Source organism: Chenopodium album, chromosome 19 (genome assembly GCF_948465745.1).
Source record: "Chenopodium album chromosome 19, dcCheAlbu1.1, whole genome shotgun sequence".
NCBI classification, from domain to species: Eukaryota; Viridiplantae; Streptophyta; class Magnoliopsida; order Caryophyllales; family Amaranthaceae; genus Chenopodium; species Chenopodium album.
In genome coordinates this window covers 22,657,696-22,669,427 of record NC_137852.1, presented here as the reverse complement: position 1 = coordinate 22,669,427, position 11,732 = coordinate 22,657,696, and positions in this window count along the sequence as shown.

The window sequence follows — 11,732 nt, the reverse complement described above, 5'->3', positions numbered from 1 at the left end:
ACTTCCGGAGGGTATTAGGAACCATGATAAACATGTCGAAAAATTTTATTTCCAAGCGAAAAAAGGTCAAAAAATTCAAAAATTGAAGACTATTAATCCACGCCTTTTCGAGGAATTTCGAGGTTAAGGGGCCTGGTGGCGAAAACTCTTGAGACCCTAGGGGATACATCTTAGGGTTATATAATGACGTTTGGAACCATATATGACCCTTATATGTTGCCATTAATGTCCGTGGTAGTCTTGTTTTCACGATATCACTGAAAGTTAGGAACTGGTAAATTGACTGTTTAAAGGCATATTGGATGGTTTCCACCCACTCAATTGGACTCCCTATGGGTATTAGGAACCATGGTAAACATCTCGTCAATTTTTTCTTCAGGGCGAATCAAGGTCCAAAAATTCCAAAATTGAAGGATATAATCCACGCTTTTTAAGGAATTTTGAGGTTATGGAGCCCCTGTGGCAATAAGTCTTGAGACCATATGGGATACATCTTAGGGTCATATAATGATGTTTAGAACTATATATGACCCTTATATGTTGCCATAAATATCCGTGGTAGGCTTGAGGTCATGATATCGGTGCAAGTTCGGAACTGGTAAATTGACTATTAAAGGCATATTAGATGGTTCCACCCACTTAATTGGAATCCCGAAGGGTATTAGGAAACATGGTAACATCTCTGCAAATTTTATTTCCGGGCGAAAAAAGGTAACAAATACCAAAATTGAAGGCTATAATCCACGCTTTTTAAGGAATTTTGAGGTTATGGAGCCCCTGTGGCGATAAGTCTTGAGACCATATGGGATATATTTTAGGGTCATATAATGATGTTTAGAACCGTATATGACCCTTATATGTTGCCATAAATGTCCGCGGTAGGCTTGAGGTCACGATATCGTTGGAAGTTTAGAACGGGTAAATTGAGTGTTTAAAGGCATATTGGATGGTTCCACCCACTCAATTAGACTTCTGGAGGGTATTACGAACCATGGTAAATATCTCGGCAAATTTTATTTCCGGGCGAAAAAAGGTAAAAAATTCAAAAATTGAAGGCTTATATAATCCACGCTTTTTCGAGGAATTTTGAGGTTTTGGAGCCCCGTGGCGATAAGTCTTGAGACCATATGGGATACATCTTAGGGTCATATAATGAAGTTTGGAACCATATATGACCCTTATATGTTACCATAAATGTCCGCAGTAGGCTTGAGGTCACGATATCGTTGGAAGTTTGGAACGGGTAAATTGACTGTTTAAAAGAATATTGGATGGTTCCATCCACTCAATTGTATTCCTAGAGGGTATTAGGAACCATGGTAAAAATCTCGGCAACTTTTATTTCCGGGCGAAAAAAGGTCAAAAAATTGCAAAATTGAAGGCTATAAATCCACGGTTTTTGAGGAATTTTGAGGTTACGGGTCCCGGTGGCGAAAAGTCTTGAGACCCTAGGGGATACATCTTAGGGTCATATAATGACGTTTGGAACTATATATGACCCTTATATGTTTCCATAAATGTCCGTGGTAGGCTTGAGGTCACTATATCGGTGAAAGTTTGAAGCGGGTTAATTGACTGTTTAAAGGCATATTGGATGGTTCCACCCACTCAATTGGACTCCCTGAGGGTATTAGGAACCATGGTAAACATCTCGGAAATTTTTATTTCCAGGCGAATAAAGGTCCAAAAATTCCAAAATTGAAGGCTATAATCCACGCTTTTTGTGGAATTTTGAGGTTACGGGGCCCAGTGGCGAAAAGTCTTGAGACCCTGGGGATACATCTTAAGGTTATATAATGACGTTTGGGACCATATATGACCCTTATATGTTTCCATTAATGTCTGTGGTAGGCTTGAGGTCACGATATCGTTGGAAGTTTGGAACAGGTAAATTGACTGTTTAAAGGCATATTAGATGGTTCCACCCACTCAATTAGACTTCTGGAGGGTATTAGGAACCATGGAAAACATCTTAGCAAATTTTATTTCCGGGCGAAAAAAGGTCAAAAATTCCAAAATTGAAGGCTATAATCCACGCTTTTTCGAGGAATTGTGAGGTTAAGGGGCCTGGTGGCGAAAACTCTTGAGACCCTAGGGGATACATCTTAGGGTTATATAATGACGTTTGGAACCATATATGACCCTTATATGTTTCCATTAATTTCCGTGGTAGGCTTGTGGTCACAATATCGGTGAAAGTTTGGATCTGGTAAATTGACTGTTTAATGGCATATTGGATGGTTCCACCCACTCAATTGGACTCCCTGAGGGTGTTAGGAACCATGGTAACCATCTCGTCAATTTTATTTCCGGGCGAATCAAGGTCCAAAAATTCCAAAATTGAAGGCTATAATCCACGTAATTAGAGGAATTTTGAGGTTACGGGGCCTGGTGGCGAAAAGTCTTTAGACCCTAGGGGATACATCTAAGGGTCATATAATGACGTTTGGAACTATATATGACCCTTATATGTTGCCATAAATGTCCGTGGTAGGCTTGAGGTCATGATATCGGCTAAAGTTTGGAACTGGTAAATTGACTATTTAAAGGCATATTAGATGGTTCCACCCACTCAATTGGAATCCCAAAGGGTATTAGGAAACATGGTAACATCTCGGCAAATTTTATTTCCGGGCGAAAAAAGGTAAAAAATTCAAAAATTGAAGGCTTATAATCCACGCTTTTTGAGGAATTTTGAGGTTTTGGAGCCCCGTGGCGATAAGTCTTGAGACCATATGGGATACATCTTAGGGTCATATAATGAAGTTTGGAACCATATATGACCCTTATATGTTACCATAAATGTCCGCAGTAGGCTTGAGGTCACGATATCGTTGGAAGTTTGGAACGGGTAAATTGACTGTTTAAAAGAATATTGGATGGTTCCATCCACTCAATTGGATTCCTAGAGGGTATTAGGCACCATGGTAAAAATCTCGGCAACTTTTATATCCGGGCGAAAAAAGGGTAAAAAATTGCAAAATTGAAGGCTATAAATCCACGGTTTTTGAGGAATTTTGAGGTTACGGGTCCCGGTGGCGAAAAGTCTTGAGACCCTAGGGGATACATCTTAGGGTCATATAATGACGTTTGGAACTATATATGACCCTTATATGTTTCCATAAATGTCCGTGGTAGGCTTGAGGTCACTATATCGGTGAAAGTTTGAAGCGGGTTAATTGACTGTTTGAAGGCATATTGGATGGTTCCACCCACTCAATTGGACTCCCTAAGGGTATTAGGAACCATGGTAAACATCTCGGCAATTTTTATTTCCAGGCGAATCAAGTTCCAAAAATTCCAAAATTGAAGGCTATAATCCACGCTTTTTGTGGAATTTTGAGGTTACGGGGCCCAGTGGCGAAAAGTCTTGAGACCCTGGGGATACATCTTAAGGTTATATAATGACGTTTGGGACCATATATGACCCTTATATGTTTCCATTAATGTCTGTGGTAGGCTTGAGGTCACGATATCGATGGAAGTTTGGAACAGGTAAATTGACTGTTTAAAGGCATATTAGATGGTTCCACCCACTCAATTAGACTTCTGGAGGGTATTAGGAACCATGGAAAACATCTTAGCAAATTTTATTTCCGGGCGAAAAAAGGTCAAAAATTCCAAAATTGAAGGCTATAATCCACGCTTTTTCGAGGAATTGTGAGGTTAAGGGGCCTGGTGGCGAAAACTCTTGAGACCCTAGGGGATACATCTTAGGGTTATATAATGACGTTTGGAACCATATATGACCCTTATATGTTGCCATTAATTTCCGTGGTAGGCTTTTGGTCACAATATCGGTGAAAGTTTGGATCTGGTAAATTGACTGTTTAATGGCATATTGGATGGTTCCACCCACTCAATTGGACTCCCTGAGGGTGTTAGGAACCATGGTAACCATCTCGTCAATTTTATTTCCGGGCGAAAAAAGGTCAAAAAATTCCAAAATTGAAGGCTATAATCCACGTAATTAGAGGAATTTTGAGGTTACGGGGCCTGGTGGCGAAAAGTCTTGAGACCCTAGGGGATACATCTAAGGGTCATAAAATGACGTTTGGAACTATATATGACCCTTATATGTTGCCATAAATGTCCGTGGTAGGCTTGAGGTCATTATATCGGTTAAAGTTTGGAACTGGTAAATTGACTATTTACAGGCATATTAGATGGTTCCACCCACTCAATTGGAATCCCAATGGGTATTAAGAAACATGGTAACATCTCGGCAAATTTTTTTTTCCGGGCGAAAAAAGGTAAAAAATTCAAAAATTGAAGGCTTATAATCCACGCTTTTTGAGGAATTTTGAGGTTTTGGAGCCCCGTGGCGATAAGTCTTGAGACCATATGGGATACATCTTAGGGTCATATAATGAAGTTTGGAACCATATATGACCCTTATATGTTACCATAAATGTCCGCAGTAGGCTTGAGGTCACGATATCGTTGGAAGTTTGGAACGGGTAAATTGACTGTTTAAAAGAATATTGGATGGTTCCATCCACTCAATTGGATTCCTAAAGGGTATTAGGAACCATGGTAAACATCTCGGAAACTTTTATATCCGGGCGAAAAAAGGTCAAAAAATTGCAAAAGTGGGTGGAACCATCCAATATGCCTATAAATAGTAAATTTACCCGTTCCAGACTTTCAACGATATCGTGACCTCAAGCCTACCATGGACATTTATGGCAACATATAAAAGACATATATGGTTTAAAACGTCATTATATGACCCTTAGATGTATCCCCTAGGGTCTCAAGACTTTCGCAACCGGGCCCCGAAACTTCAAAATTCCACAAAAAGCGTGTATTATAGCCTTAAATTTTGGAATTTTTTGACCTTTTTTCGCCCGGAAATAAAAATTTCCGAGATGATTACCATGGTTCCTAATACCATCCGGGAGTCCAATTGAGTGGGTGGTGTTTAGGGTAATTTTACCCCGTTATGTGGACCAACCAGAGGGTAACACGTGGCAGCTCCAAGGTGGTCAAAAGTGGACCTTTCCCTGCTTAACACGTGTCTTCCTAGATATTTGGAGGATGACGGCCTTCAGGCCCAAATCCCGAGAAAACCATAAAACGGCGCAGCCCACCACTGATTAGGGTTCTGTGACCTAATCAGGGGCACAATTCCCAAGGACCCTATAAATAGGGAGATTCCCCTCTTTTGGAGGACATGTTTTTCCATTTACTACAAACTGTCCCTTTGATAGAGATAACCGAGCTTGGAATCCGAGCATATACCCACCTAATTTTCCGCACCTTTTTTCTCTCCTTTCTAGTTACTAACTTGACCGTCGAAGGCGGAGCACCTACCAACTAGTGTCTCTGTTTGACTTGCAGGTACAGGCCGCACCGGACCAGTCTTCGAGCTTTAACTCTCCCGAGGGACAAAAACACCTAAAACATTTGGCGCCGTCTTTGGGGAGAGTACCTCGAAGATGGTTGGAGAGCCTTTACCCATTCTTGATCCTACAAACTTACAACCGGTTATACAACCGGAGAACCAAGAAAACCCTCAACCGGCATCTCAACCGGGAGGTTCTAGAATCCCTCAGTCGTTCCCTCAGCCATCGCCTGAGGTCGTCATTGAGGATGAAGCTTATTATGAAGATGATGATGACGTGGAAACCTATATCACAAAGGATGGGTCCTTCGTGTCCAAGTACAAGCGTTCCAAAGATAAATTGGAGCGCAACCTTGACCAGGCGCCCCTCTGAGAGGCCAGAATGGGAAACCCAAAAGGCCGGAGTTCAAGCCCCAGTCACCCGGGATTAGCTCATGAAATGAACTCTTTCAAGGGTGAAATCAAATCCATGATCAACAAAAACAAGGCAGGCTCTAGCAAGAGTCCGCCAGCTAAGAACTCTCCCACTCCTTGGAAGAAAAAGACCGTCAAGGACAGGCGTCCAACTCCCCATCCCAAAGACAAAGAAAGGGAGAAGGAGAGGATGACCTCCAAACGTGACTGGTCGAAAATTCTACTGCCTACTGATCCTTAGAGGCAGCCTCGGCAAGAACAGCCAGGGACCAGCAAGAAAACAGCCTCCGACGCTCGACACATCATCGAGCGGAAGAGAAACCAGCAGCTGTCTCTACTTCGAGCTTTCCAGACAGCTTCAAAGAAACTTCTGTAAGGAACTCACAGTCCTTACTTGAGAGTCGGACAGGCGGCAAAACCGTCAATATCGAGCCTCAACTGATCATTTGGTCTGTCCCATATGCGCCTCAAGCGCAGTATGGGCAATATGGCCTACAGTTCATGAAGCCTCCCCCTTAAGGAGGACAGGCGGCATACACCCCCGTCCAGCCTCTAGACTGGCAGCTCCGGCTGCTCAAACTTGGTGAACAACCCTCTGCATTTGCCAAGAATACAACCGAGGCGGCTCAGCCGTCCAAGGTTAAGAATGTGTTAGTGGGCACCTATGATGGTACCACCAACGCAGAAGACCACCTAATGGCATACACCAACCTCATGTGCTTACAGTGTTGGGACGATGCCACCTGGTGTCGATGTTCCCCGGCTACACTGAAGGGCATTGCCTAACAGTGGTTTGGCAACTTTCCAGCCGGCTCAATTGATTGTTTCAAGAAGCTAGCCTTCTTGTTTTCCACCAACTTCTCAATGAACATCCCTGCTAAGAAAACGAGCCTCGATTTGAGCACCGTTAAGCAGGGTGAGAAGGAAGGGCTACGTTCATATGTCAGGTGGTTCAACCTATCAGAATCCTGATCCAGGGACTGTTTGACGAGGTAGCTTTTACAGACTTTTTCAAGGGTCTGAGAGACGGGTCGGCTTTTAAGTTCGACCTTGTCAGAAAGGGGGCATTTACGCTACCGGCGGCCCTGAGGGAGGCGGAGAGCTACATTCAAGCTACCGACCTCTGCACGCCTGGTAGTCAGTTAGACTTTAAGAAGTCTGACAAACAAAAAGAAAGCCGGTCTGCTTAGCCGGGTAACAAAAAAGAAGAGAGCAAAAAGAGAAAATAAGTCCAGGCGGTTAGTGATTCTGACCAGCCGTCCCAGAAGAAAAAGAGAGAGTTTAAACCGTACGTCCCAAGTACAAGTTTAACAAAGGCTGCAACTCCATCCTCATGGAGGTAAAGGACCAGCTGTCCATTGAGAAGCCGAATCCAATGAAGAGTTCCGTCCAGTCACGGAAAAAAAATAAATTTTTTCAGTTCCATGAGGAGGTTGGCCATGACACCAACGACTATTTCAGTCTGCAATAGACGTTGGACCGTCTAGCTGACAAAGGGCTTCTAAAGTCCTACATTTCTAAGTCCCCAGCTTGGGCAAAGAAGAAAAGAAAGGGTCAGTCCCCCAGAATACCCAGCAGCCTACTAGTAGCTCGGATACCGAAAAGGATCCGGTCTACACTATAGCAGGCGGATTTTCATGTGGTGGCCCTACCATCTGGAACACCAAGAGCCATCTTCGAAAGATGGACAAGGATGATGATGAGCAGGCGTCTGCCAGTTCCACCTTCCCAGACGTCCTCATAACTGAGAAGGACAGGGGCAGCGTCCGCCGTACGCATGACGACCCGGTCGTCATTGAATGTAAGGTTGCTAACCAGTAGGTTGGAAGGATCCTTATTGACACCGGCAGCTCGTCGGACATTATCAGCCTCCGGTGCCTGCAGAAGCAGAAATACAATGTCAGCTGCATGCATCCGGTCACCCACCCCTTGGTTGGTTTTGGGGGTGGAATGGTCTACCCAGCAGGAAGAATTGACTTGCCCATCCGGCTGGGAGAAAAAGGCAGGGATGACATATTGTCGTCAAATTCTTGGTCGTTGAGGAGTTGACCGCCTATAATATCATCCTTGGTAGGCCAACCCTCAACGAAGCCAAGGCGGTAATCATCCCGTCTCTCATGCTGATCAAGTATGAGCGGGATTATGGCTCTGTTGGTTCCCTGAACGGGGATCAGAAGACGGCTCGGGAGTGCTATCTCTCAGCCGTTAAAGACACTGTGGCCTCAGACGGCCAAGAGAAGGAACAAATAGACCTTGACGATGTCAAGGATGCAAATCCTGCCCCAACAGCCGTTGGTAAGAAAAGAAAAGCACCTCTGCTGGTAGAGGTGAAGAAAGAGAAAAAATAGCAATCACTGACCGGGGAACGGTCAGACGAGCTCTGTCCCTAACCGGCTGATGAAAACATTGATCTCGCTTTGGACGACAGCCGTCAAGAGCGTATTGTGAAGGTTGGGACGTTTGCTTACGCTACTTTGGGTGCAAGGTTGCACGTTCTGCTGAAAGAATTCAAAGACATCTTTGCCTTTGAAGTGGAAGAGATGCCAGGCGTCAGCCCGGATCTCGCTCTCCACAAACTCGCCGTGGATCCTAAAAAGAAGCCCATCCGGCAAAAGAAAAGAAACCATGGCGAGGAAAGAAGTCAGGCGGCAGCTGCCGAAGTAAAACGCTGCTAGACGACAGGTTCATTCGGCCTTGTAATTTCCCCGACTGGGTGGCCAATGTGCTCCTGGTTAAGACACCGAATGGGACCTGGCGCATGTGTGTTGATTACACAGACCTCAACAAGGCATGTCTAAAGGATAGTTCCCCGCTTCCAAAGATCGACAGTCTGATCGATTCAACAGCCGGTCACGCCTTGATGAGCATCATGGATGCCTACTCCGGCTTCCATCAGATACCCCTCTGGAAGAAAGATCAAGAGAAGACGACCTTCGTCACTGATTTGGGGTTATTCTGTTATACTGTGATGCCGTTTGGCTTGAAGAATGCGCCCGCCACCTTCCAACGGATGATTAATACGGTCTTCATTAATCAAATTGGAAGGAATGTGGAGGTGTACATCGATGACATGATAGTCAAATCCAAGCAACAGACAGATCATCTTGCTTATCTCTGAGAAACATTCACCACCCTTAGGCGGCATAAGGTCATGTTAAACCTCAAGAAATGTGTCTTTGGTTTTGAGTCTGGGAAGTTTCTCGGATTCCTGATTGATCAAAGGGGGACAGAGGCTAACCCCGAAAAGATACAGGCTGTAATTGACATGAAGTCACCCCGTTCTGTGAAGGAAGTTCAGAGACTAACTGGTTGCCTAGCCGCCTTGGGAAGGTTCTTCAGCTGATCAGGCGACAAATGCCTTTACTTCTTACAAGCAATCAGGAAGAAGACCAGGTTTGAATGGAGAGACGATGCTGAGACGGCATTCCAGAAGCTAAAAGAGCACTTGCATTCTCTGCCTAGGCTGGTCAGTCCTCTGCTTAGGGAGACGTTGTACATGTATTTAGCCGTCTTAGATCATGCTCTTAGTGCCGTTCTCCTTGCTGAGCGAGACGGCGTTCAGCTCCCGGTTTACTTCATTAGCCATGTTCTTAAAAATGCTGAACTCCGGTACCCCGTGGTTGAAAATTTTGGCCTCGCTTTGTACATGGCATTCAAAAAATTGAAGCCTTATTTTCTGGCTCATCCGGTGGTGATTTACACCGACCAGCCACTCAAGCGGCCAATGTCTACTTTGGAGTCAGCCGACAGAATGTTGAAATGGGCTATGGAAATGCAAAGCCTTGAAATCACTTACGAACCAATGAAGGCAATGAAAGATCAGCCGTTTGCCGACTTCATTGTTGAAATGACCCGTCCGATGGCTCCAGATAATCTTGATCAGGTTTGGAAAGTGTTTGTAGACGGGAGCTCTATAAAGAACGTATGTGGTGCAGGCGTAATTTATGAGTCTCATGAGGGGGACAGATATGAGTACGTACTACGGTTCAAGTTTCAGGCCTCAAACAATGAGGCGGAATATGAAGCCCTGCTAGCCGGAATCCGCATGTGTAAGGCGGCAGGGGCAACTAAAATTGACGCCTACTCTGATTCACAGTTGGTCGTTAGCTAATGTGAGGGAAAATTTGAGGCAGCTCACCCGGCTTTGATCAAATATCATCAGGCGGTCAAAGAGGAGGCTGGGTCACTTGAGTAGTTTCATTTGAATCAAGTACCCAGGTCTGATAACAACCGGGCAGATGCACTGTCAAAACTTGCATCCTCCGCCTGCCATGATACGCCTCGGTCAGTCTTTTGGGAAGTTCTTGAAAAAAGAAGCATATATGAAGATCCCATTGGAGTCCTGGACCGAAGCTCTACCTGGATGGATGGCATCCGGGCATACTTCTCAGACGATAAGCTTCCTGACTCGCCACATGAGGCAGCCGTTTTGAAAAAGGGAGCCGCAAGCTTCGAATTGAGAAATGGAGAACTCTTCAAGGCGGGGTTTCTTAAGCCTCTTTTGAAGTGTGTAAACCCAGAAAAGGGGAAAGAAGTTCTTAAAGACTTGCACTCGGGATTCTGCGCCTCCCACATAGGCGGCAGATCCCTTGCCGTCAGAGCCAGACGACATTACTTTTGGCCCACTCTAGAGGCAGACGCCAAGGAGTTGGTGAAGAAATGTGACAAGTGCCAGAAATTTGGCAAACTTATTCACCGTTCGGCTACTAATCTAACGACTATCCACAGCCCAATCCCGTTTGCGAAATGGGGCATGGACATCTTAGGACCTTACACGCCTGAACCAGGCGGAAAGCGTTACATCTTGGTGGCTGTGGATTACTTTACCAAGTGGGTAGAGGCTGAGGCGGTAAAGAATATCAAGACATCAGACGTCATCTCCTTCATCTGGAAGAATGTTATCACCCGATATAGGGTTCCTATGTCCATGGTGTTTGATAATGGTCCTCAGTTTGAGACGCCTCAGCTAAAAACTTGGTTGGGAGCTCAAGGGATCTCAAGTTGTTTTGCATCAGTCGGCCGACCCCAAGCAAACGGCCAAGTTGAAGCGTTCAACAAACTGATCTCAGACGGCATTAAGAAGAAAATTGAAAAAGCCGGTGGCTTATGGGCTGAGGAATTAATCCATGTCATATGGGCCATCCGGACAACAACAAAAGGGGCAACCGGTGAAACCCCATTTCTCATTGTTTACGGTACTGAAGCCGTCTTGCCCATTGACCACTATGAGCCGACTCTCAAAGTCATGCTTTATGATGAAGAGGCAAATTAAGAGGCCATGCGCCTAGCATTGGACTCACTCCAAGAACGCAGGAGCCACGCCACCTTGCGTCATGAGATTTACCGTCTGAGAATGACAAGAGTCTACAACAAGAAGTTACACAGGCGTCCTTTGAAAGTGGACGTCCTAGTGTTACGGAAAATGGAGGCAACCGGTAGGGCCAATGAGCTTGGAAAGCTAACTCCAAATTGGGAAGGCCCCTACCGGATTTATGAAGAAGTAAGAGACGACACTTATCGCCTGGAAACTCCAGACGGCAGACGTCTGCCTAGAACTTGGAATGTAGACAATTTGAGAAGTACTACTTCGGAGATTTGTAATTTTTGTAAACAAGAAGTAAATTAATGAAAAATTGCTTTTTGTTTTCACTTTAGTTTTGTTTGTCTTGTACTCCGTCTGAAGCTCAGACGGGTCACTTGTTTATTTCTCTAAGTTTGTCACTTGGAAATTGAATTAACGTCTGTCTGATGAGAGGCCAATGGCCAGATTATTAAGTTAAGCACAAAACCGCTTAGTGGCTATACAAGCGTTCTCAAACAAGACTAGAGGCCAATGGCCGGATGGCTGCTTTTCCCTTAAATTTGCCTGTCCTAACATGGACAAAGGCGTCTGGCGACACCCCTCCGGGTGCAATCGTCGCAGAGAGAAGCCAACCTGCTTACTCTATGTACCAATTCAGGCGGCCACAAT